This window comes from Lepus europaeus, chromosome 3 (genome assembly GCF_033115175.1).
Source record: "Lepus europaeus isolate LE1 chromosome 3, mLepTim1.pri, whole genome shotgun sequence".
In the NCBI taxonomy this organism is placed as follows: domain Eukaryota; kingdom Metazoa; phylum Chordata; class Mammalia; order Lagomorpha; family Leporidae; genus Lepus; species Lepus europaeus.
In genome coordinates, this window is record NC_084829.1 from 39,926,806 (window position 1) to 39,952,834 (window position 26,029).

Genomic DNA, 26,029 nt, shown 5'->3' on the forward strand with positions numbered 1-26,029 from the left:
TTTCCCCTTTTTTTGTTTTTAAAGATTGCCTGATTCACAAGCATCTCCTTTTCAGGTGGTGTGAATTAACCATTCGGTAAACACTGAGTGTGAGGCAAGATGGTGCTCTGGTCTCTACTACTGAGATATCTGAGGCTGAAATTAGCCTTTGTATAAAGGGAGCCTGCAAGAAGATGGGAGCAACAGTCAGGAATGTGCTATCACCCACTCTTTTAATTACTCACCCAGCATTTATGAACTGCCTATCATGCTGGGTGGTGGGTAGCTACAGATCAACGAAACACATCTGATCGGCTCACCTTAACTTCCCCTGGAGTTTGATCTTTAAATATTTCTGAGGTGCTGTCAAGTACTACTTTTTTTTTTTAAAGGCAAAAATGCAAGTATCATTTAATTATTTTTAAGACAAAGCTACTTATGGAAATTATGCAAATTAAAATAAGAACTCTAATCATACAAAATAACCCTAAAATGGGACTGCAAATAGTACATCAGACCTAGTTTGTGCTGAAAAAGTTATTTGCAGGGTGAGCATTTAACCTTGTTGCTAAGACACCAATTAGGATGCCTGGGTCCCACGTTGAAATACCTGGGTTCAATTCCTGGCTCCGGCTCCTGACTCCAGCTTCCTGCTAACACAGATCCTGGAAGGCAGAAGTGATGGGACAAGTCACTGGGTTCCTACCACCCAGGTGGGAGACCTGGATTGCATTCTTGGTTCCTGGCTTCAGCCCTGGCCCAGCCTCAGCCACTGCAAGCATGTGGGGAGTGGACCACTGGAGAGGAAATCTTTGTCTATCTCTCTACCACTCAAATAATCAATACAAAGTTAGAAAATATTTATTGTCTAAATAAAATTCAACTTTAACTGAGCACCCTGCATCCTTATTTGAGAAATCTGGCTACCCTAGGCTAAAAGTCAGAATGCCTGCAAGGCCTTCCAGTCTGGAGCTGACCTGTGGGCGCTCACGGCTGGAGTGTGTACATCCAGGCAAACAGGAGGCCCTCGACAACTGGTGTTAGTTACTAACTCATTCGCTAGTCATAAATTAAAGCAAGGCCCAATGCTACTGTTCTTTTCTGAAAAGAATAAAACGTACTGAAAGCATTGCCCACAGCATCTAAATGTTTCCCCACTAAGAACGCACTACATTTTCAATTGATTTTAAAGTTAATAATTCAGACAGCTATAAAACTGTTTAGAGCCCTTAGGGGGGCCAGCATTTGTGAAGACTGATTTTCTCAGGCAAGAATCCAACTTGGTAGGAATCTTTGTAAGTCACATCACTTCTCTGGATCTGTTTACACGTCTTTAAAATAAGGAAACCAGACATACGGCTTTGCTCGTATCGATCCCTCTATCTGAAATGTTCTTCCTGGCCAGCTCTGCTTTTCCAAATCTTGTCCTGATGCATGAGTCTGCTAACTTGTCCCTGGTCTCCCAGTCAGAAGCAATGTTGGCCTCCTCCAATTATCCCAGCGCTTCTCTTTGGCAGGGATAATTTTCACTGTGTGTGTGTGTGTTAGAGATTTTCATGGATTTGTCTCCTTTCCAAGACTGAGGCCAGAATCTGTCACCAAGTCGTCTCTGCCTCCCCATCTTGCTGCGCCAGCACTGAGCACCCCCTCCTGTTAAATGCCCGGGTTGTGGGCTCAGGAAGCGGCCTTCCTAAAGGCCTTTTTGCCAAAATCGTTGGCCGGGCATTTTCTGATTCAAGTCAGATTCTCCGAAATTCCCTGCTTTGTCCCCATGTGCACAGTCGCATGCAGGAATACAGCAGCTGAAGCGATGAAGCGCGCTGCGCATGCGCCCCTGAGGTTGTGCAATCGCGGTGGAAAACCTGCACCTCGAGAAAGGAAGACGGGAGGGAGGGGCACTTGCGACCAAGCAGATAACTCGGCTTGCAGGTAACAGAAGGACCAGCACTGAAACCAGCCGGCGCGGGCAGTGTGTGCGGAGCAGAACGGGAGTGCCTAAGCCACCATCAGAGGCAAGACAACCCTGGGAGAGGCTGGACGGCTAAAACTAGTGCCGGTTATCACACACCTATACGTGGTTTGGCAATGAATGTTTATGAAAGTGGACTTCCGTGATAAAGTATTTTTCAAGAAAAGAACACCGAGAGTGCTAAAATATGAATATCGAGCTCGAAGCTTTTAGAAACAAATAATGTGCAACCTTTGCTTTTCTAACTCAGGGAGGGAACGGGACACCCCAGAGGTTCAAAGCCCACCTCAGCCAAGGACGAATGCAAAGGTGCCTGCGGAGGCAGGGGGGCCAGGGCACAGCCACCCAGGGGGCCCTCCAGGAGTAACTGAAGTCCTGTGTGGACAAGGTGTGGCACGAGGTGGCTCTAGGGTTTCTCGCCGCCATCTGAGCTTCCCGTTGCGTGACATGTGCAACCGCAGCCATGTGAGAACACGTTTCTGTGAATTAAGTCTTACTGTCTGAAACAAACATGAAGTCCCTGCTGTTTCCGCTGTTCCTCTTTGGCTGATAACGATGAAGAATGAGGGACCGAACTTGGGGGAGGTCAGTCATTTGACCCAAAGGGGAGCTAATCAGAGAAGTTAGGATCTGTCCCCGTGTCTCTTAGTAACTACCTCATAGGTTCGTGGCCCCGTGATTACGCGAACTGTGAGGAATTTCATTATTGGCATGAACCGTTGAGTTTTATCAGCTGTGGTTACTTCTACATAAACTGTCTGATATTAAAACTAGCACTGGTTAATATATTCCTAGCACACCAGAAATGAGTCAAAGGCCATGGGGGGATATTTACTTAACAGCCTGTCCTCTCTCAGTTTAGAAACCAGTTCCTTAGGATGAAGAGGGAGAAACCCCTCCCCACTAGGGGAATGCTGCAAGTCCTTTCCTGGTCTCCCCCCAGACACCCCAGCAAACGCCATTTCTGTAGAACACAGCCAGAGGGCGTAAACAAGAGTGAGGAAGATCCAGGACTTCAGTTATGCCTTATTTCTTATATGGAGCAATACAGGAAAATCACTCCAATTTTTTTTTTTTTTTTTTAGGTTTTATTTATTTATTTGACAGGTAGAGTTACAGACAGTGAGAAGAAGAGATAGAAAGGTCTTCCTTCCGTTGGTTCACTCCCCAGATGGCCGCAATGACTGGAGCTGTGCTGATCCAAAGCTAGGAGCCAGGTGCTTCTTCCCAGTCTCCCATGCAGGTGCAGGGGCCCAAGCATCCTGGCCATCCTCACTGCTTTCCCAGGCCACAGCTAGAACCAGCGCCCATATGGGATGCCAGCGTCGCGAGCGGAGGACCAACCTACTTCGCCGTGGAGCCGGACCCGAAAATCATGCCAATTCTAAATGCTACTTCCATTTTGCCATGGAAACTCCTAAAGGACAGGATTCAGGTTTACATCACTACCGTAAACCTTCTACCATTATGGCTCAAGGGCCACAAAAGAATGGCTTTGAGGAGTTGGTGTTGTGGTGCAGTGGGCTAAGCCATTATCTGAGATGCCTGTATCTCATATCAGAGTGCCAGTTCAAGTACTGGTTCCTTAGCTTCTGATCCACCTGCCTGCTAATGTGCTTGGGATGGCAGCAGAAGGTAGCCCAAGTTTTTGGGCCCCTGCCACCCACTGTGGGAGACCCGGGTAGAGTTCCAGGCCCCTGGCTCCAGCCTGGCCCAGATCTGGCTGTTGTGACCACCTGGGGAGTGACTCAATGGATGACAGATCTCTCTCTCTGTCTCTGTCTCTCCCTCTCTGTTACTGTTGAAAAAAAAAAAAAAAAGAATGATTTTGGAGGCAAACAAAATGGGATTCAAATTCTGACTATGCATCTTGCTAGGTGAATGTTATTTGCCTCATGAAGTTATTGTGAAAATTTGATTAAGACTAGGCATATAAAAATTTAATGCAATGTCTATTAGCAAATGCTCAATAAATGATATTTATTAATATCAACCATTACTACCTGTTTTCTAAGTTTATTTGATTCTTATAGAAAATGTTCCAAATAGAGAATATTTCACATTTGTATATTTTCACATTTACTATATTTTTAGCTTAATTCTGTCTGATCATAAAATGATGCATGACCAGTACAAAACATTTAGAAAACAGAGAACACAAAAGATTACACCGTACTGGAACCCAGACATAATACTGTGAATTTTTTGTATTTATCCTTCCAGACTTATCTTATGTGCAAGCATATATGCATATATATATGACAATGTGTGTGTGTGTGTGTGTATATATATATATATGGCAGATGGTTTTTTTATTATAAAAGTGAGATCATACTACAGTTTCCTTTTATAAAACTAACAATATTGTTTGGATATGTGCCCAGGTATGGAATATATATAAATACTCATTGCATATTTTTTTGACAGGCAGAGTGGACAGTGAGAGAGAGAGAGAGAGACAGAGAGAAAGGTCTTCCTTTACCGTTGGTTCACCCTCCAATGGCCGCTGCGGCCAGCGCACCGTGCTGATCCGAAGCCGGGAGCCAGGTGCTTATTCTGGTCCCCCATGGGGTGCAGGGCCCAAGCACTTGGGCCATAGCAGAGAGCTGGACTGGAAGAGGGGCAACCGGGACAGAATCCAGCGCCCCAATCGGGACTAGAACCGGGTGTGCCGACGCTGCAAGGCAGAGGATTAGCCTATTGAGCCGCGGCACCGGCCTCATTGTATATTTTTAATTGTTCCATTATATCCCACTAAATTAGTGTACCATAATCCAATTTCCTATTATAAATGGTATTGGGATAAATACCTCCTTATCATGTCCTTAAGTACTAATTTCTTGAAGTAGCATTGCGGGGGTCTAAAGATATACTCACAGCCAGCGCCGCGGCTCACTAGACTAATCCTCCGCCTTGCGGCGCCGGCACACCGGGTTCTAGTCCCGGTCGGGGCACCGATCCTGTCCCGGTTGCCCCTCTTCCAGGCCAGCTCTCTGCTGTGGCCAGGGAGTGCAGTGGAGGCTGGCCCAAGTCCTTGGGCCCTGCACCCCATGGGAGACCAGGAGAAGCACCTGGCTCCTGCCATCGGATCAGTGCGGTGCGCCGGCCGCAGCGCGCCGACCGCGGTGGCCATTGGAGGGTGTACCAACGGCAAAAGGAAGACCTTTCTCTCTGTCTCTCTCTCACTGTCCACTCTGCCTGTCAAAAAAAAAAAAAAAAAAAAGACATACTCACACTCACATACAAATGCCTTTCAGGGTTGTTCACTGAGAAGGAGGAGGCTACAGTGTAATGTGAGATTGGCCACAGGCCTCAGGAGCTGGCTTCCTCCTTGTCCACCCACGCTCCCAGCCATGTGAGCGGCCGTCCACACCCTCACCAACACAAGGCACCATCATCCTTTTCATCTGTACCAATAACACTGGCAAAAACTTGCCTCATACTTCAATTTGCATTCCTTTGATAATTAGCAACATCTTTGTTTCCTGATGGTTGTTTTCTTCCTCCAAACTTCCAGAAAGGGTTATGGCTATCAGACAGGGAACATAAGAAAAAATAAGATGCAGAAAGAAGAGCAAACACATGGTCGGAAATTTCCATCAGGGGTTTTGGATTAGAAAGAAACTAACCATCCAGGCTGGCGTTCTGCAGCACCTGCTGGTTAACCGGTCTGTAAGCCCACTGATGAAGGCAGTGGAGAAGCACTTAAAAGTAGGAGGTGGGCTCAGGAGAAAGAAGGGAAAATCGGATTTCTCCAGTCAACTGTGGAAATGATACCCCAGACAGAAGCTACCGTGCCATACATGATGGCAAATGTTTCAGGATGTGAAAAAAGTCTGTGCTAAATGCAGAGGGTACCAGCAGGGACACTGGGCTTGAAGAGTAAGGGTGAAGACCATGTTGAGGGACAGAGTAGAGAAACGCACAATCTCAAGTCGTCACTGAGCTTAGCTTCTTAGAGCTAGGTTGCTAGGGTTAGGGCTGGCTACTTGCCAAGTCCAGCCAGAGCAGACGGAAGCCCACAAGGATGTCAAGGCAGGCAGCGAGGCAGAGCTTCTACATGGGAACCTGTGAAAGCCAGAGAGATGGGCTACAGATGCTTGGGATAGGGTTAGCTTGGAGGGCACCAGAGGAGGCTGGGAGGGCTCACTGCTCACGAGGCTTCTTACACTTTGTGTTGTAAATAATAAAATGATGGAAGTTGGCTTAATTCAGATTTCAGTGTGATGGGGGTGGGGGTGTGTGTGGCACTGTGGTGTAGACGGTAAAACCGCTGCCTGCCGTGCTGGCATCCTATATGAGCGCCAGTTCGAGTCCTGGCTGCTCCACTTCCAATCCCACTCTCTGCTACAGCCTAGGAAAACAGTAGAAGATGGCCCAAGTGCTTGGGCCTCTGCACCTGCATGGGAGACCAGGAAGAAGCTCCTGGCTTTGGATCAGCGCAGCTCCGGCAATTGTGGCCATTTGAGGAGTGAACTAGTTGATGGAAGACCTCTCTCTCTCTTTCTCTCTCTGTCTCTCTGCCTCTGCCTCTCTGTAACTCTACCTTTCAAATAAATAATTTTTTTAAAAAAAAGTGTTATTAGGAGGCAATTCTCCATTGAGTTGTGTCAAACTAGAAGGGTGTGTCAAATGACCATTTTTAAACATTTGTAGGTGTAAAATTAAAAGGAAGTAGTATTTTTCCCAATGCTTAGCTCAATTAAAAGATAACAGCATCTCACAGCTCAATGACTTGCGCAAATTATTCTGTTCTGGTTCCCTCTTGAGGCACTGTTAATTTTGTCAGCACCAGGATGTCTTGCACCGGGGTTCTTTAACAGTAAGGAGAAGTTTGGATTTCTCACACAAGTTCTCAGGTCTCCACCTACATTTTAGGGGGATGGGTATTCATACTGTACAGAGAAGAGAGCTGGGAATTCTGATTCTGGGAGTGTTTAGGTTTGCTGTGATTTGAACTGATAGCTTTGACTTTTTAAAAAAATTCTATTTATTTGAAAGGCAGAGAGATCAAGAGATAGAGAGAGGTCTCTCATCTGCTGGTTTACTCCCCAAATGCCTCCAACAGCCAGACAGGCCTGAGCCAAGCCAAAGCCAGGAGCAAGGAAATAAATCCAGGTCTCCCATGTGGGTGGCAGGAACCCAAGTGCTTGAGCCGTCACCTGCTGCTTCCCAGGGTGCGCATTAGCAGTTAGCCCTGGAAGTGGAGCTGGGACTTGAATGCAGGCACTCCAGCACGGGGGTGGGGGGAGGCACTCTGTTAGTGATCTAACCACTGTGCCAAATCCCCACCCTGTCCTTTCATATCATGTATGGATCATTCTTAAAGTAGGTCACTTATTTCCGTTTTATTAAAAAACACCTGAAGGCTAGCATTATTGTGTAGCGGGTAGAACTGTTGTCTGTGATGCTGGCATCCCATATGTGCGCTGGATTGAGTCCTTGCTGTTCTATTTCCAATCCAGCTCTCTGCTAATGTGCCTGGGAAGACGGTGGAAGATGGCCCAACTTCTTGGGCCCCTGTACTCATGTGGAAGACCTGGAAGAAGCTCCTGGCTCCTGGTTTCTGTCTGGCTTAGCCCTAGCCTTTGCTGCTGTTTGGGGAATGAACCAGCAGATGGAAGACTGCTGGCTCTTCGCTCTCGCTCGTTCTCTGTAACTCTTTTGAATAAATAAAATGAATCTTTTAAAAAACCCCACTGGATCCATACAGATAGTTATCTGGGTAATCAATCTTTCGTTAAGTCCTTCACACTCCTGGTTTTCATTGCCCGTTTCATGCGTGATCATTTTCTCTTTAGCTTTTTTTTCCTTCCCGAAAGCAGATGCCAGGGAACCTCACCTAACTCCTTCTGGGCAGGCACAGGCTTTGTGCTTCTGCTGCTTTGGCAGCTTCTGGCCTGGTGCTGTGAAGCAAGGGGCTGGCTAACGCTCAAGGACTTACAGTTAAGCCCTTGGATAGATCCAACCTCCAGTTTTCTGTGGCAGCAAGCTCAAGGAATCAAGCAGAAGGGGAAATCTCTAGGCCCCCCTCTCCCAAACCTCAGGGGAAGAAGCTAAGACAAACTGTTCTCTCTGAACTCTCTTTAGCCCACAGATTTGTAAGCAAATGAGATAAATTAGAAAATACAGAAAGTCAGCACTACCACCCATCTCAAAAAACCAAAAACCAGAAACCCGAGTGAACGAACAAAATCCTTCCCAGTAACAACACATCTCAACTCCATTCCTCTCGCCCGTCTATAAGATCTGCAATGTGCACTAACCATTTTATAGTATGTTTGAGCTTTTTTTTTTTTTTAGTACAACCATTACACATATGTTGAAACTCTAAACTCAGAAACTGAAAGACAGAAGGTTTTGTTGACCTGTTGAGCATTTGAAAGAAAGACCAGAGAAGTTCAAAACAAAAACTGGGCAGGGCCTGAAAGAAGCATTAAGGTTTCCCAGTATTCATGCCGAACTTCCACCAAGAGAGGCAGAGAATCCCAGCTGCCAGGGAGCCTGAAGAAGCGGCGGCGGGGGAGAACAGGAGCTTAGATCCTTCATCTCCGTGTTGGACATGACATTTAAATGTTCCTTGCAGAGTCATCTAGGGGAGAAAGCCTTCACCAGCATCATGGAGGCACAAGGTGTCTGCCCCCCTGCCTGGCACGTTTCCCACGCACTCAGACATGAGCAAGCACACGCAAAGTGTTGTTTGCTTCTTCATGTTCAGCTGTAGTTGAATTTCCATAATTAGTTCATATTACTTACCTACTTTTGTGTGTTATATGTTAACATGAATACACATACAAGGGGTCTTCAAAGAGTTTATGGAATATGTATATCTTTTTAAAAAAAAGATTTATTAATTTGAAAGTTGGAGTTACAGTGAGAAAAGGAGAAACAGAAAGAGAGAGGAGAGAGAGATCTTCCATCTGCTGGTTCACTCCCCAATAGCCACAACAACCAGGGGTGGGCCAAGCCAAAGCCAAGAGTCAGGAGTTTCTTCTAGGTCTCCCAAAAAGGTGCAGGGGCCCAAGCACTTGCGCCATCCTCTGCTGCCTTCCTAGGCACATAGGCAGGGAGCTGGATTGGAAGTGGAGCATCTGGGACTCGAACTGGTGCCCCTGTGGAATGCCAGCGCTGTTTAACCTGCTACACCACAGCATTGGCCCTGGAATGTGTATATCTTTAAAAGAACTATGCATGGATTCCAAGATTTTTTTTTTTTTGGCACGAATGTAAAGTCATCCTTCTATTCCATTTTTCTACCAACTTTCTGACGTACCCTTTTATTGGCAAAAAATGTTTTTTCTAAAAACTATCATTGTATATTAAATAAAAAGGTTTATGGATCAGATCTCTTTATGATTCAGGCTGTTACTTTATTTTTGAATTTCTAAATCTCTTAAAGATTTCAGCAAAGTTTTCTTACTTGGGGATTATGGTTAACGATGTGTACACTAAGATGTGAAGCATAGAGCTCCAATTTGGAAGCATTTTATGAACATTCCATTCTGGCAATTTATAGTTTTTGTGTTGTTGAGCCTCTTAGATATACAGTCTTATATCAACTGTATTAAGAAAAACACCCCACTCTGAAGTGACCTATTAAAAATATGCAATCCTATAGCCCAGATACACAAAATAATACAAATCTTAACTATGAAAATAATTTAAAGATAGAATTTCAGGAGCATATGTAGTTTAGATTCCAGAACCAACTATGTATATTGTGCAATAATTTGCTTTATGCCAAAAGAGAACATTTGTTTTCAATTCAGCTGTGAAATGTAGGATGAAAGTAAAGTTAATAAAGAAGGAAATTTTTTTCCTGCTGTTCATCCATTTTATTTTGTCACTTGGAAGTGTAAAACCAGCAACTGAAACTAATTCTTCTTAAAGATAACCTTTAATTTTCTGTTCAAAATCTAAGAAATGTAGCCAGGTAAAAAACACTAATAAACAAAAATAACTTAGAATTCCAGGAATATTTTATGTTTTTTTTTTTTCCCTTGCTGGGCACTTTTTCTTTGTGTGCCCATACCTGACTGTATACTGTATCTTCTAAGGAGAGACATTAAAATATGGTTGGATCTTTTCTTTTCTATAGAGAAGTCTCACAAAACGTCTGTAAGTGAAGTAGGTTTCTTACCAACAGTAAAAGTTGTGTCAAGGAATCACAGGGAGATTATAACAATTATAGCCAATATTCCTCGAGCACTTCGGGGCCAGGCACTGTGTTCACTACAAGACTTGCACGGCCTCAGTTCTTACATCGGCCCTGTGAGGCAGGTGTCATTCCTACCCTCACCTTACAGTAGACTTACTGAGGTCCTCAGGAGTCATGGAATCTGTGCATGCGTGATTGGAGAGGAGGCACGACCATCCTACACCTCATCTCTGTACACTAGGACAGTTACGGTTAAAATTCAAGTCTCTCGATTCTCAGTCCATTCTGCCTGGTTGTAGTGACTCTAAAGAAAGTTCACAGAATAGTTGTATGTGGCAGAGGTTTGGCCTAGCAGTTGAGACACGGTTTGAGAAGCCTGATGCTTGCATCCCATACTGGAGTGCCAGAGGTGGAGTTCTGACTGCTCCCACTGCTAGCTTGCTGCTGCTGCACACCCCAGGAGCAGCGGTGCTGGCTCAGGTAGGAGTCCCTGCTACCCATGTGGGAGATGTGGATGGCGTTCCTTGCTCCCACCCTCAGACCCCTGGCCATTGCAGGCATCCAAGGAGTGAGCTAGCGGATGGGAGCTCTCTCTCTCTCTTTCTCTCTTTCTTTCTCTCTCTCTCACTCTGTCTCTGTGAATCTTGAGTAATTTTTTTTTAAGATTTATTTATTTATTTGAAAGTCAGAGTTGCAGAGAGAGAGAGAGAGAGAGAGAGAGAGTCTTCCATCTGCTGGTTCACTCCCTAACTGGCTGCAATGGCCGGAGCTGCATCAATCTGAAGCCAGGAACCAAAAGCTTCTTCTGGGTCTTAAAGCCAGGAGCTAGAAGCTTCTTCCAGGTCTCCCATACTGGTGCAGGGGCCCAAGGATCTGGGCCATCTTCTACTGCTTTCCCAGGCCACAGCAGAGAGCTGGATCGGAAGTGGTGCAGCCAGGACTCGAACCGGTGCCCATATGGGACCGCGGCACTGCAGGCAGCAGCTTTACCTGCTATGCCACAGTGCCGGCCCCTTGAATAATTTTTTAAAAATAAAGAAATAAAGTAGATAAAAAGTTATGGGCAAAAGTCTGACTATTTCAGACAATCCCTCCCCTCCATCATTCACACCCATGAGAAGAAACCTACAAAGCCTAGTACACAGTGGCTATCAAATCTCCATGTCAGGAATTGTGTTCTATCAGCAGAGACTGGTTTTGAGGACCCCATTTATACTGAACACCCTGGGGCAGCTCTGTGTGGAGGTCTAAGTGATTTGAAATGAATAGCTCATGAAAGAAATCAGAGACAGACAGTGGGCCTGACGCGGTGTTTACTAGTTCATTCAAAAGATCGTTCCTGAGGGCCTACCATGTGCCAGGTTCTGTTTTAGGTTCCCGGGCATAATGGTGACCAGCTCCTTTAGAGGCCCAATGTCATGAAGCTCACCCATCAAGTAGGGAGAGACTGGCAGTTAGACATTAAGTATGACGTTGTTGATATAAAGGAGAATAACCCAGCATAGAAGGGATAAAGAGGGACAGAAGAAGGCTTATTTTTATTTTTTTTTAAAGCTCATGGAGTGTGTCCTCCCCCCTTTTAAGATTTATTTATTTGAAAAGCAGAGAGAGAGAGAGAGAGAGAGAGAGAGAGAGAGAGAGGAATGTTCCATCTTCTATCTGTTGGTTTACTTCCCAAACGGCCACAACAGCCAGGGCTGGGCCAGGTCAAAACCAGGAGTCAGGAACTCCACCTGGGTCTCCCGCATGGGTGGCAGGGACCCAAGCATTTGAACCATCCTCTATTGCCTCTCAGGCACTTTAGCAGGGAGCTGGATGAGAAGCAGAGGAGCCAGCACTTGACAGGTGCTCTAATAGGAGATTAGAGTGCGAGTCCCAGGCAGCAACTCAAGTTGCTCACCTCAACGCCTGCCCAGAGGAAGGTGTAATTTTGGTAAGGTGGCCTGGGAAGGTCTTTCTGCTATGACATGGTTGAGCAGTGGGATGAGGAGGGATTATTTCAGGAGAGGTGTGGAGAAGAGACCAGAGTGAGGGAGGTGAGGTTCAGAGCGGAACAAGGCCTAAGAGATTGCCAGGATGTGGCCACGTGAGGCCTTTGCAGGTCACAGAAGTTCTGGATAGGTGAGGGGGAGTCAAGACCATCGGGACAATTTCATCGTGAATGACAAGAAATTAGATACGAACTTTGAGGTTTTTTTCACTTTCTAATGAGCAGTCCATAGGGGAGAGCTCAGTCGTGTTTCAAAGAACGTCCAACTCTTCACACTTGCGTGTGCATTGCTCTCTCTCCCCATGTCTGTCTGTCTGTCTCTCTCATTCTTGAGGTGCAAAGTTTCCAGAAACCCACTCCATCTGCCTCCACAAGGGAAGGCACTTCCAGAGAGTAATCGTGTCCTAGAAATTGTGCAGCCTGAAGTCCTGACTTTGAAACATGTTTGTAATAAGGGTTTTATAATTAAAATTGCCTTGGAGGCAAGTGACAGTAAACTAAATGTAGAAGGGATAAAACACTATTGATCCAGAATTAAGTATTGACAAGAGATTCTCCCTAAAAGATTGGTTTGGTAGCTGATTCTCACTAGGACTCTATTAAATCAAACATTGTGGGGTATTTATGTAGCTCTTTGTTTATTTCATTTTGCTTCTGAAATAGTCTGAGGATCACATTTCAAGACTTACAGGCATTATGATGCTGTATCTCAAATTCTATGCGGTGGCCTTGATTTGAATTATTTTCTCCTATACAATCTGGAACAAGTTATCAAATTTTAGGTTCAAGAGAGCCACTTTACCTAAAGTTGAATTTTGGTTTATGGTTCTATTGAGGACTGAATCCAATTAAACTTTTATTAGAATACCCAATAAAAAAACTTGAACTGCAGTTAAGTATGATGGAAATGACTTCTGGAGTCACCTTTAAATGCTCACTTTAAAAGGATGAAGGCACTGGTGGGCTTCCACTGTGTCACTTCCTCTATAAACTCTTTCCTCCCTGGCCCCTGCCCCCCTCCTTGCTGCACTGGGGGTCCGTCACAGCACAGCAGCACCATCGATAAGTTTCCAGGTGGGGGGCTTCAAAAATATGTGGAAAGATGGAATTAAAAGACAATGTGAATTCTCCATGCACATTTCTGAAGCTCCCAGGCGAATATCTGATCATCAGCCCCTCTCTCCCACACTGCCAGGCTCCTGTATGGTACTTTGGTTTGAGCAATCCCCAGTTCCTAACACACAGCCCAAATTTACCATCGTGCACAGTCAGTGTTTATCCACTGAAAGGAATGAATACAAATATAAATTTATTTTCTTTCAAAGTTGAAACTGACTTGATGGAAAAACAAAGATTTAAGATGTTCCCTTTAGGCATATTTATTTGCATTTAAATAGAAGCCTGGACATCGAGGAAGCTTTCCCTAGTACAAATATGTTCTTTTGAAACAAATTCTGTTTGTGAGTTTTATAACACCATGTATTTGGCTTTAAATTATTCTTGTCTTAATTTGTTTTATTTTTATAAAGAATTACTTTTTAAAAGGAATCTTACCAGATAACAATTTCCAGATAGGCACAAACGCAGAGCAAAGCTCCAGGGATGGAAAGCCAAGCCCTCCTCTCTTTTGTGCTCTCACCCTAAGGGCCCAGAGGCAAGTCCAGAGCAGCCCAGCTTCCCCACGCCCTTTCTTCCTCAAAGGAGCAACAGGAGCAGTAACTAGAGCTGGAAGAACCTGGGTATTCCTAAAAGCAAGGTTTGAGGCTGACCCTGGCCAGTGCAAGAACAATTTCTCCTTTGGTAAAATGGATACCAAAGTAGGCCATCATTTGCTTGAGGCACCTTTTACCTGCACGACGGGTTTCACCAGTCATCCCAGTCTTACAGGGTGTGGTTACATGCTCATAAGCCAGCTAAATACCTCTCTAGTTTCTCCCTCTGGAATTTTCATGTAGCTAATACATGTAGCTAATACAAAGCTAATAAGCTTTGCTGTATCGATAGCGGCTCAATGTTCTCTGATTATGTGTCATCAAATGATGCAAATGAAGGGGATGTGTACATTCTTTTTTTTTTGGTAATATTTATTTATTTATTTATTTATTTATTTGAAAGGTAGAGTTACAGAGAGATTAAGGCAGAGAGAGAGAGAGAGAGAGAGAGGTCTTCCATACACTGGTTCACTCCCCAAATGGCTACAATGGCCAGAGCTGGATGGATCCGAAGCCAGGAGTGAGGAGCTTCTTCCGAGTCTCCCTCACAGGTGCAGGGACCCAAGGACTTGGGCCATCTTCTACTGCTTTCCTAGGCCATAGCAGAGAGCTGGATTGGAAGTGGAGCAGCCAGGACTCAAATTGGCTCCCATTTTGGGGCTGCAGGCGGCTTTACCCGCTACGCCACAGTGCAGGCCCCTGTGTATAGTCTTTGAAAGCACGTACGTTTTGTGCCCTAAAAGCCTTCTCATTATAGTGAAGGCAACAGATACTGATCGAACTGAACTGTAAGTTCGTGTTCAGAGATGAGAACTCTGAAGGAAAAGCACAGAAAATAGGACAATGTGTAACACAGTCATGATTTAGATGGAGTTTCAGATCAGAGAAGGCTTCTTGGAGGAGGAACTACTTGAACTGAGATTTGAAGGATGAAGGGGAAAAGCAGGGGGTGTGGGGGTGTGTCTCCATGCACGTACTCCAGCAAGGCAATGGCACGGGCAAAGGTGCAACCGTGAGAGAGGACAGATACGTACGGAGAGATCAGGGAAAGACGACTGAAAATACAGAAAAAGGTCAGATCAGGAAGATATTTACCGGCCTTGGGAAGAAGGCTGGTCTTTTCTCAAGAACAGAAGTCACAGGAGAGTCCTAAGAAGAGTGAAGTGATAAGATATGCACTTTTAAAAAGGGATATTCTGGCAGCACTGATAAAGGTTCAGAGGGGAGCCCAAGCGGGTTGAATGAAACACATTTGAACATTTTAGGAGTGGAAAGGAGATGCCAGAGATTGGATAAGGACAGCTACAACGGTGGTGGTGTGAGCGATTAGGTTCAGGTCATGTTTTAAAGATAGAGTCAATAGGACTCCCAAATGGATTGGATTAAGCGTATGAGCAAACGAATCGAATCAGAAGTGACCTGGAACTTTCTGGCTTGGGCAATTGTAAGCCTTGGAGAGGGAAACAGAGCAGGTCTGCAGAAAGATGGAGAGGAATTCATGTTGAGTCCATGGCATGTGCAGTTCACGGCCAGCTGTCAGGTAGGCAATGGGATCCATGAGTATGGCGTTCAGACAGCTACCGACTAGTGAAATCAACGTAAAATTCATCAACATTTGGATGGTGTTGATGAGGCTGTCTAAAACAAAGTATCAAATGACGAGAGAAGATCAAGTCCTGGTATAGTGTCTCGAGGAAGGTCAATGTGAAGGGAGGATAATTCCACCCAGGAAGTCAAGGAGAGGCGACAGGAAGCAAGAACAGACTGCTTCAATGAGAAGGTTGTTAATAACGTTGAATGATACTGAGAAGTTCAGAGCGATGGACTAAGTCTCTTGAATTTCTCTACACTGAGGTCAGTAATGGCTGTGACGACAGCCACTTCAGGATGTTAGGGACAGAAGCCGTATTGGAAGGCATTGAGGAGTGGCTGGGAGAGAAGGACAGAGATACCAAATAAAAGCAACCTCCTGGAGTAATTCAGCTTGCAGGACAAGAAAGGGAGCAGTACCTGACTAGATGGAGAACAGAGATCAAGGCAGAGTATTCTGGTTTTAAATCTACTTTTTGTTTTTTTGAAGTTGGGCCTATTTAAATACTGATAAGAAGAGTCCAATAAAAGTGGAGAGGTTGAAGGTAATGTAAAAATGAAAAAGATAGTGATGTTCTTGAGATAGCAGCACGGGGACTGACACTACAGGAGGGGAAGGGACACATTCTCCACTGTAACAGGAAAGACATCAGCGTGCGGTTGCAAGTTAGTTTGTAGGTTTGGTAATCAACTTGAATATGGAGAGTAGTTGGTTGAAAAGGGGGATGCCTGGGTGTTCTGAGGGACTTTATAGTAAAAGACCATTGCTATTCTTAAATTGATCATATCAAAATCTTACCTAAAGGAAAATTCCCAGTTTGTAGTTTTGCTTTTCTGTGAGCTTTAAAAAATTTGGTTTGATAACAGGTTTTTAAAGTTTATATTATCTTTTGACTTAGAGATTTTTTCCAACTTTTGAAAGTCAGGTTAGTTAAGGTTAAATTTACAACGAAAGTTAAAATTCATAATGCTGTGAGTTTTGACAAACATATAGTCATGCAACCATCACCAGAATCCAGAGATAGAGTAGTTCAGCCACCTTAAACCACACCCTCTTGTTCCTTTGATATAAATTCCCTCTCCCACCAGCAACCTTGGCAACCACTAATCTGATTTCTGTTCTTATACTTTTGCCTTTAACAGAATGGCATATAATTGGAATTGTGTAGGATGTCGCCTTCTGTATCTGGCATCTGTCACTCAGCATGATGCTTTTGAGATTCATCCAAGTTATTGGATGCGTCAATAGTTCATTCCATTTTTATTGCTGAGTAGGATTCCATTACATGGTTATACCACAATTTGTACAACTACTACTGATTGAAAGGTCTGAGTTGCTTCCAGTTTTTATGAGTAAAGCTGCTATAAATATTCATGTATAGTTCTCTGTGTTGTATTTTCATTTCTTACATATAAGGACCTAGAAATGGGATTGCTGGATTTATGGTGTTATGTTTAATGTTACAAGATGCTACCAAATTGCTTTCCAAAGTGGATGTAGCGCGTTACATTTCCACCAGCAAGACACATGTTTCAGCTGTTTCTTATCCTCACCAGCACTTGCTACAGCCACTTTTTAAAAGCTATTCTAACAGTTGTATGGCAACATCTCATCATGATTTTAATTCTATTCTTCTAGTGACCAATGATGCTGAACATTCATGTCATTATTTACTGTTGGTGTATCTTCTGATTGTTATATCTGCTCATATATTTTGTCCATATTTTTATCATGTCTTCTCTAATTGTGGTAATTTTTAAGATTCCAGATATACAATTTCTTTATCAGATATGTGTTTTGAAAATATCTTCTCCCAGTCTGTGGTTTATTATTTTTCTTAAATAGAGTCTTTCAAAGAAAAGTTGTTTTAAATTGTGAAATAGTTCCATTTATCTTCTTTTTGTTTTATTGTTTGTGCTTTTTTTTTAATGTCCTAATAAATATTTGCCTAATTCAAGGTCACAAAGAACTTCTCTTATCTTTTACTTTACAGTTTTATATTTTAGATTTTACATTTACGTTTACGATCCACTTCAAGTAAGTGTTTGTACATGGCTTAAGGTATTGGTTGTTCTTCATTTACAAAGCTGTTTTACCTAGTCTAGGTCCTTTGCATTCCTGTGGATTTCAGAATCAGTTTGTCAATTTACACACACACACACACACACCTGTTGGAATTTTTATTGGGATTGCATTAAATCTAAAGATCCATTTGGGTAGAATCAATATTTCAACATTGAAAAAATCCAGTCTATGAGCACAGGTTGTCTCTTAATTTATTTAGTTTTTTGTTATTTTTCTCATTAATGTTTTAGGGTTTAAGCAACAATATGGTACACATTTTGTTAGGTTTATTCCTACCTATTTTACACATTTTAGAAGTTTTCTATTTAATATTTTTAAAAAGATTTATTTTATTTATTTGAAAGAGTTACAGAGAGAGGTAGAGACAGAGAGAAAGGTCTTCCATCCACTGGTTCACTCCCCAGTTGGCCACAATGGTCGGAGCTGCGCCGATACGAAGCCAGGAGCCAGGAGCTTCCACCAGGTCTCCCACGTGGGTGCAGGGGCCCAAGGTCTTGGGTCTTCTTCTACTGCTTTCCCAGGTCATAGCAGAGAGCTGGATCGGAAGAGGGGCAGCCGGGACCCGAACGGGTGCCCCTATGGGATGCCGGCGCTTCAGGCCAGGGCTTTAACCTGCTGCGCCACAGCACCAGCCCCTTATTATATTTTTATTTTCTCAAGGGAGTTTAGAATAAAATAAGAAGTACATATTCAAATACGTACAATTAGTTATTAATGTTTCATAATATACTTGTTAGAGGAAAATATATTAATTCTTAGCAGTTTTTTAATTCATTTATTCATTATTTTTTAAATTACTTTTTAAATTTTAAATTTTAATTTTAGTTAGTTTTTAACAGATTCAATGTACTTTGTAGATACAATTCTAAGAACATGATGATATTGCCTTTCTCCCTTCCTCCCACCCTCCTTTTTTTCCCAATCCAGCTGAGAAATGGGCAAAGAGCATTAATAGACAGTTCTCAAAAGGAGAAATACAAATGGCCAGCAAATATATGAAAACATGCTCAACATCACTAGCCATCAGGGAAATGTGAATCAAAACCACAATGAGATGTCACATCATCCCTGTCAGAATGGCTAAAACCCTAAACACAGAGAGTAACAAAAGCTGGCGGGGATGTGGACAAAGGGGAACACTTGTACACTGTTGGTGGGAATGTAAACTAGTGCAGCCACTGTGGAAAACAGTGTAGAGATTTCCTAAAAAACTAGAAATAGACTTGCCATGTGGTCCAGCAATTCCACTACTGGGTGTATACCCAAAAGACATGAACACCTGGTATTAAAGACTTACCTTCGGGGCTGGTGCTGTGGCGCAGCGGGTTAACACCCTGGCCTGAAGCGCCAGCATCCCAAATGGGTGCCAGTTTGAGACCCAGTTGCTCTACTTCTGATCCAGCTCTCTGCTATGGCCTGGGAAAGCAGTAGAAGATGGCCAAAGTCCTTAGGCCCTTGCACCCGCATCAGAGACCTGGAAGAAGCTCCTGGCTCCTGATTTCAGATCAGCACAGCTCTGGCTACTGTGGCCATTTGGGGAGTGAACCATTGGATGGAAGACCTCTCTCTCTCTCTCTCTGCCTCTCTTCTCTCAGTGTAACTCTGACTTTCAAATAAATAAATAAATCTTAAAAAAAAAAAGACATACCCACACTACCATGTTTATGGCAGCACTGTTCACAATAGCCAAAATTTGAAATCAACCAAGGTGTTCATCATCAGATGAATGGATAAAGAAACTGTGGTATATATACACAATAGAATATTCTAGTATTTGCAGCAAAATGGATGAAACTGGAGGACATCATTTTGAGTGAAATAAGCTGGACTCAGAAAGACAAATATTGCATGTTCTCTCTTTAATGTGGGAGCTAAAACTCAGGAAAAAAAGAAAGAAACAAAGAAATGTTTGTATGTATCAGTATTGCTGCAAATATTTTTTAAAGAACTTTTATATGTTTGTGAAACGAATGGTTAAGAATGTTATACTGCTATGATAATTTTAGTGGAAAGTTAAAGTCAGATGACAGTCTACCTACAGTAAGCCTGAATGTGGAAGCTACAATCCTGTGGGTACAAACTGTCACCTACTTCAAGTCAGATCAGAGAATTTCCAAGCTGACCCTTGGTCTTGACCTCATTTGATACTGAGGTCAACATCTTCCGTTTCAACTTTTCTCTAAGAGTTCCACACTCAACCTGTGTGCCACACATTTCTTCTTCATGTTAAAGGCTGGCATCTGGAACGCTGCTTAGTGCAAAGAAAAGGCATAATCAACACTTGCTAAGTGAATTAACGAATCACAGTATTTTCAGACCACAGCAAATGTCCCCGTCACTACTAACTCAAACACTAGCCCTTCTACCTGTGGCATTCCTAGCCCGTCACGGGGTCACCATTCATCGATCTGGTCCTAGTCTCCAACTGGCAGATGAGAAGCTCAGACTGTCACTAGTTGGTGCTCGGTACACGCAAGCCCCACGCTAGTCTGCTGTTTCCACCCTCTTCCTTTCCCCATCCACTCTCACCTCCCCTCTCAGCACCTTTGTCAGAATGGTGACCTCCTGTCTCGACACACTTTAGCACTTATTCAGCCTACTCCATGGATAAAGTTTGCAGCCACTTCTCCTAGCCCTGAACTCCTACCTAATGATTTAGCTTTTTATCAGCACAGATAGTGAGTATTGTATTAAAGCATATGTAATAAGCTGACATAAAATTCAAAAACACAGAGCTGAAAAGAGTACATAGATAATGTTTAGTTCAACTCTCCTATGGCACACTTAACAAGTCTTGAGCACCATTTAAAGATTATGGAGGTAGATTAGAATTAAAGTTTTAAATTTTTCTGTACGCATCTATTCGTTCTAATATGAGGGGGCTTTAAAATGCTCAGAGAAAATGCATGTGATAAAAAATGCATGAGCATCATTTTTTGCACTAAAACATTTTTAAATTCAATTTTTCATGAACTTAAGTTTTCTCATATAATCAGACATTGTGCATTTTATGTATGTATGTACATATGTATGTATGTACGTATGTATGTATGTATGTATATGCAGTGTGTGTATAAGATTTCCTTGATAAAACTGTAACTCATTGGAATCATTTTTGTATCCTGTACTTCTGAACCCCCAAAAGCACCTATTATAATAATTAAGTAACTACTAGGTGCTCAATGAATTCAGGTTATAGGATTAACTGATGTAAGCCAGCTGTTTTGTTGTTAGAAAAGTATCCGGTTATTTGTAGGTATCCAAACACTTTGGGCAAAATTGAGTCCATGAAATCCAATTAAATTCCATCTCAGAAATAAAATGTTGCTATTCAAAAAAATATCCCACTCGCTTAAATCTTGGGCCAGGATATAATGATTCCACGCTAGCCAAGGAGCTAAGGCTTATTGCTTTACCAGGGAACACGGATGCACGTGTTTGGAGAATCAATCATGATCAAATCTTCACCAAGATGTTCTGTATAAACACTAACTTGGCTCCACAGCCTTCAGCCAGCTGTCCCTCCTCAGAATGTCTCAGCCCAGAAAAAAAAACGGGAGGGGGTGTAATCTAAAAATATCACAATAACTAGAGGCTGACATCTGAAATCTTCTGTAATTAAAGCATCTAAGTCGATGTAGCAAATATTTACATTAAGGACTGAAGTGTGGGAAATGGTTCAAAAAATTGGATGGGGCTGGATATTAACAGGCATTTCCAAACTGCCCCCTGCACACTACGGAGAGTATGCTGTCCCCTCACTATCCGCTTTGTGACATTCTTCGGAGGACCCCTGACAGGAACGTCCCGGTGCTGCAGCGGCCAGCAGTCAGCAGGAGGGGAAGTGGACCCGAGTAGGGGCCTTTCTGCAGCTCGCTCCTGCCAGGCTCTAGCAGGGCCTGGAGCTGACTCAACTCCTGAACACAAAGAGCATCCACCGAGATTTGGGCCAGGATGTAAACAGGGCCACCTTAGGGGCACTTTCATTTCAGGAAGACAAGAGATTGAGCTCTGTGGAAGCTCAGGGTGCATCACGGCTCAGCCAAGCTGGAAACAATACCAACAATATTCCCAAGAAGACCCAAAGTCATTATCTGGATGATGCTATTGTCAGTGCGAACAGCAAACACATTTGCAGGACTTTGTGAAACCCTGTGCTTTGCTGTGGCGGTGGGGAGCCGGGGAGAGAGATGGTTTGCAGCATTTGTTCTCCCTAAATGCTGATTCAAATTCACTAATAAAACACAGTGCTATGTAGCACACTTTCTTGACAGCAAAGAAGCTGTCCACGGACCAACAGAAGTCCGTCCATGACCCAAGTGTTCTTCAGGATTTTTTTTTTTTTTATTTGACAGGTAGAGTTATAGATAGTCAGAGAGAGAGAGACAGAGAGAAAGGTCTTCCTTCTGTTGGTTCACCCCCCAAATGGCCGCCACTGCCGGCACCGCACCGATCTGAAGCCAGGAGCCAGGTGCCTCTTCCTGGTCTCCCATGCGGGTGCAAGAATCCAAACACTTGGGCCATCCTCCACTGCCCTCCTGGGCCACAACAGAGAGCTGGACTGGAAGAGGAGCAACCAGGGCTAGAACCCGGAGCCCATATGGGATACCGGTGCTGCAGGCAGAGGATTAACCAAGTGAGCCATGGCACCAGCCCCGTTCTTCAGGATTTTATAATCTAGTATCATAATTTTATTTCTCCCCCAATCTACTCACCAAGCCCTTGTAAATGCAAATTATTATTGCTCTTTTAATTATTTCTAAACAGAAAAATTTATTCATGCAATAAACAGCAAGTGAGTAAAATACAAAATGTAAACACTATACCATATTAAATATCATAAAGAGGACAAAACAAAATGTGTACATTCTTATTGTTTCTTACATTTCATTGTTCTTTCTGATAAATTGCATACAGGGGCTGGTGATGTGGCATATGAGTAAAGCTGTTGCCTGCAGTGCTGGCGTCCCATCTGGGCGCCAAAGACAGGATGCTCCACTTCCAATCCAGCTCTCTGCTGTGGCCTGGGAAGGCAGTGGAAGACGGCCCAGGTCCTTGGGCCCCTGCACCCATGTGGGAGACCTGGGGGAATCTGCTGGCTTCTGGCTTTGGATAGGCCCAGCTCGGGCTGTTGAGGCCATTTGGAGAGTGAACCAGTAGATGGAAGACCTCTCTCTCTGTCTTTGTCTCTGCCTCTGCCTCTCTGTAACTCTGCCTTTCAAATAAATAAATAAATCCTTTTTTTTTTTAAAGCACATACAGTCTGTGGTAGTTTCAAAGTAAATCAGCAAAATATCTTTATTTCATCTCCACACTTAAATACTAATTTGTCTACAGAAATATACATTTAAAGTGCTTTTTGCTTTGCTTTCCAGTACTGGAAATTTCTTGTTCCAGAGTTACTGATGAGAAGTCTGCTCTAAGTCATATTTTTAGGAATTTTTTTTCTCACCAGTAAATTTTGGGATTCTTTTCTATATTTTGAAGTCCCCCAAATTTTTCTACAACATCACAATATGGCTCAGCACTTGGTAACGGTTTCATTTTTGAAATTTTATGTCTTTTTTTATTCTAAGAAATTCTTAGGTATTATTTATTCTGCTGTTAAATCCCTGCGTTATCTCTATTTTCTCCTCCACAAGCTCCCAATTGTTAGATATTGGTAGGTCTAGAGCTATTCTCCATTATTCCATTTTCATGCTATTCTTTTATTTACTAAAAATCTTTAGCATCGATGTAAAATTATCTATGTTTATAGTATACCATGTGATAGTTTAATGTATATATAGATTGGATAATGTTTGATCAGGGCAAACATATCTATCTCCTCAAACATTTAGCATTTCTTCTTCATGGTGAAAATATCCAAAATATTATCTTCTAGCTTTTGAAACAGAGAGACACATAATACCTACACATTATGGTTACTTTCCTGTGCAATAGAGACCCAGAATTTCTAACACCTAGGTAGTGAAAACTTAATACCCACTAATGAACATTTCTCCCTCTCTCTCCAGCCTCTGTCAACGTCTAGATCACCTTTTTGATTTTCTTTAGACTTTACAGATGAGGGAGATAAAGGAAATGTTGTACCTGTGCACAACGGAATACTACTCAGCTGTGAAAAAGGATAAAGAACATGGCTGGAACTGGTGCAATGAAGAAAGCCAGGCACACACAGACAAGTGCCGCATGCTCTCACCCATGGGTGCAGTTTCTTCTTGTAAACTTTCTCTTGGCTCTTTTATCTGCTCTTGCAGAACAAGTGCTTGGCTCTGATCTTCCTACATCACCAATCTGCTTTCTCTCCCTTCTGTTCTGCTATGGAGCCGTCTATTAAGTATTGAACAATTACATGTAGGATCTCCTCTTGGTTCTGTTTTGTAAAATTCAAGATTCTGTTCTTGTTTCATGGATGGAATAACAGATTTTATTTTCCTAAAGATACGAAGCATTGTTCTTGTAAGAATGTAGTTCCAAGGCCTTGGAGACCCTAAGTTCTTGCTCCTTTCTTTCCCAGACTCCCGGCCATCTCTGTGTTCCTGTGTCTGCTTGGTCCTGACAGTGAGCTGGCAGCCTCAGCTCGGGAGGCCAGGTTTAGATGAGGGACTGACGCCGGCGTGGGGCTTGTGCTCTGTATGGTTTCCAGTGAGAAGCAGGGATTGGGTCAACCTGAAGCCAGCAGCTGGTCTGCAGAGCTTATCGGGCCCCTCTCGGCAGCTACCTGGGGCCCCTTCCTGTCCCCCATCCCAAGCACTGGGCAGGAGGACAGCACAGGCGTCCACGGGATGAACCACTCCCACTACAACCGCTCTCAAAATGCCCATTGGCTGTTCCTGGCCCTCCGCTGCTCCGGGGTTCCGCTGCGGGACGCGGAGCCCCATGGTGCTGCATCTGTGTCTTGGTCGAGCCTTTTCTCATGCCTGTCTCACCTTTCAACCTCGCAGAACTTCCACGATGCCTCTGAGAAATCCTGTTTCGGGCATGGTTACAGGCTCCTGTTCCTTTACAGGAGTTCTGTAATTGTCTAGATTCGGCGCAGCAGAGGGGACCTGCAGCATATACAAGCTGAGTCTGAGGTACTGAAACCAACACATTCTGCACTTTACCCTTGAACTGACTGTCCTGAGCAACAAACAGGATCTATGGGAATTCGAGAAAACACCAGCACCTAATGGAAATGCTGCTCTGACTTCCAGTGTCCACTCTTCCTCTGTGAAGACTAGATCACAGGAATCTACATCCCCTGACTTCCTGTACAAGTGGCTTCTTCAGCCAGTGCGAGGCACTGGGGAGGACCAGAAGGGGGGTGAAAGAGAAATCAAGGATTGTCCCCATGGCGTTGCAAATAACCAGGTGCATCCGGAGTGGCCTCGGTTCTGTGGGTCGGCTCCAGCTCTTAGGTTTTGATATCCTCACCTTCTCCCATTGTCCCCCTGGTCCTGGGGTGGAGGCGCTCCTGCTGGCACCGACCTATGGGGGGCTCAGTCAGTCCCTTCTCGGCTGCTTAGCAACACCATTTTCTGGGTAACCGCTTTCCTATCCGAAATTCCGTTTTGTTGAGAGGCCTAGAGTGGTGTTGCTTTCCTGGCTGGATCCCGGCCTGAAGATGAAAATTCTGAAGAAATATTTTCAAAGATGGTAATTGGGAATTCTTTTATCTGGAGGAGGTGGGGGGGAGCATCATAACGAGGGAATCCTCAGCTTCTTGGTCTCATTATCTAAGCTATCCCAGGTTATTTGAAAACAAGCGACAGAAAATCTTAAACATGTGACTTTTGAGGGGGCAATATTTCCCACGTCAACTGCAAATATGCCACAAAGCAGATTTTAAAGGCAGGCCTTAGGGGCCTATCATATTATTAAAGCGCAGTGGGTTTTAGCATGAAGCACCGCTTCCCTGGAGGAGTGAAAGTTTTGCATCCAACAGAAACCTTGTTTAAGATTCCTCCAGCGCTGGGCCCTCCCTCAGGGCTCGCCTTGCAGAAAACCACCTTCATCGTCTGTCTTCTTCACCGTGTTCTGCGCTGAGGCTTGGGTGAGACGGCTGGATACCTTTAGAAGCATCTTCCGTGGTTCCGCTTCTCCTTTGGAAGCAGCGCATTGCACTGCTCTCTCAGCCTGATCCGTGAATGCCGCCCCACAAGTGCTTCACGAGGCGCACAGAAACAGGCGCGGCTCCGGGGCAGAGGGAGGAGGAGGGCCGCCTCTGTGCTGGTGGGCGGCCCCCCCGGCTGCACGTCCAGGGCTCTCAATACCTGCTTTCATTCCCGGTTCCAGTGCCTGAACTGTAATGGATGGGTCATCTACTTAGGCGTGGGGAGAGTGCTTGCTTTGGCAAGGGATAAATGGGTGCTGGCAGCAAGATGCTGTGAAGACAAAGGATGTTTCTGGAACTCTCAGATCTGAGCGCCATGGCTTGGGAGGGGTGTGTGTGTGTGTGTGTGTGTGTGTGTGAAAACCCGAGGCCATTACACAATGCCTTTTCTTCAGCTGGTGTGAGAAGGACAGTCCCATCCCATCTAAGCACTGTGCTGCACTGCCT

At 44.0% G+C, this 26,029-nt stretch overlaps 1 protein-coding gene across 1 annotated transcript in view; it reads right to left on the bottom strand.

Annotated features, from left to right (window-relative positions):
• The window catches only part of KIF6 (kinesin family member 6), a 424,022-nt gene that overhangs the window by 210,847 nt on the left and 187,146 nt on the right, over positions 1-26,029 (bottom strand). The gene's annotated exons all lie outside the window — the stretch shown is intronic.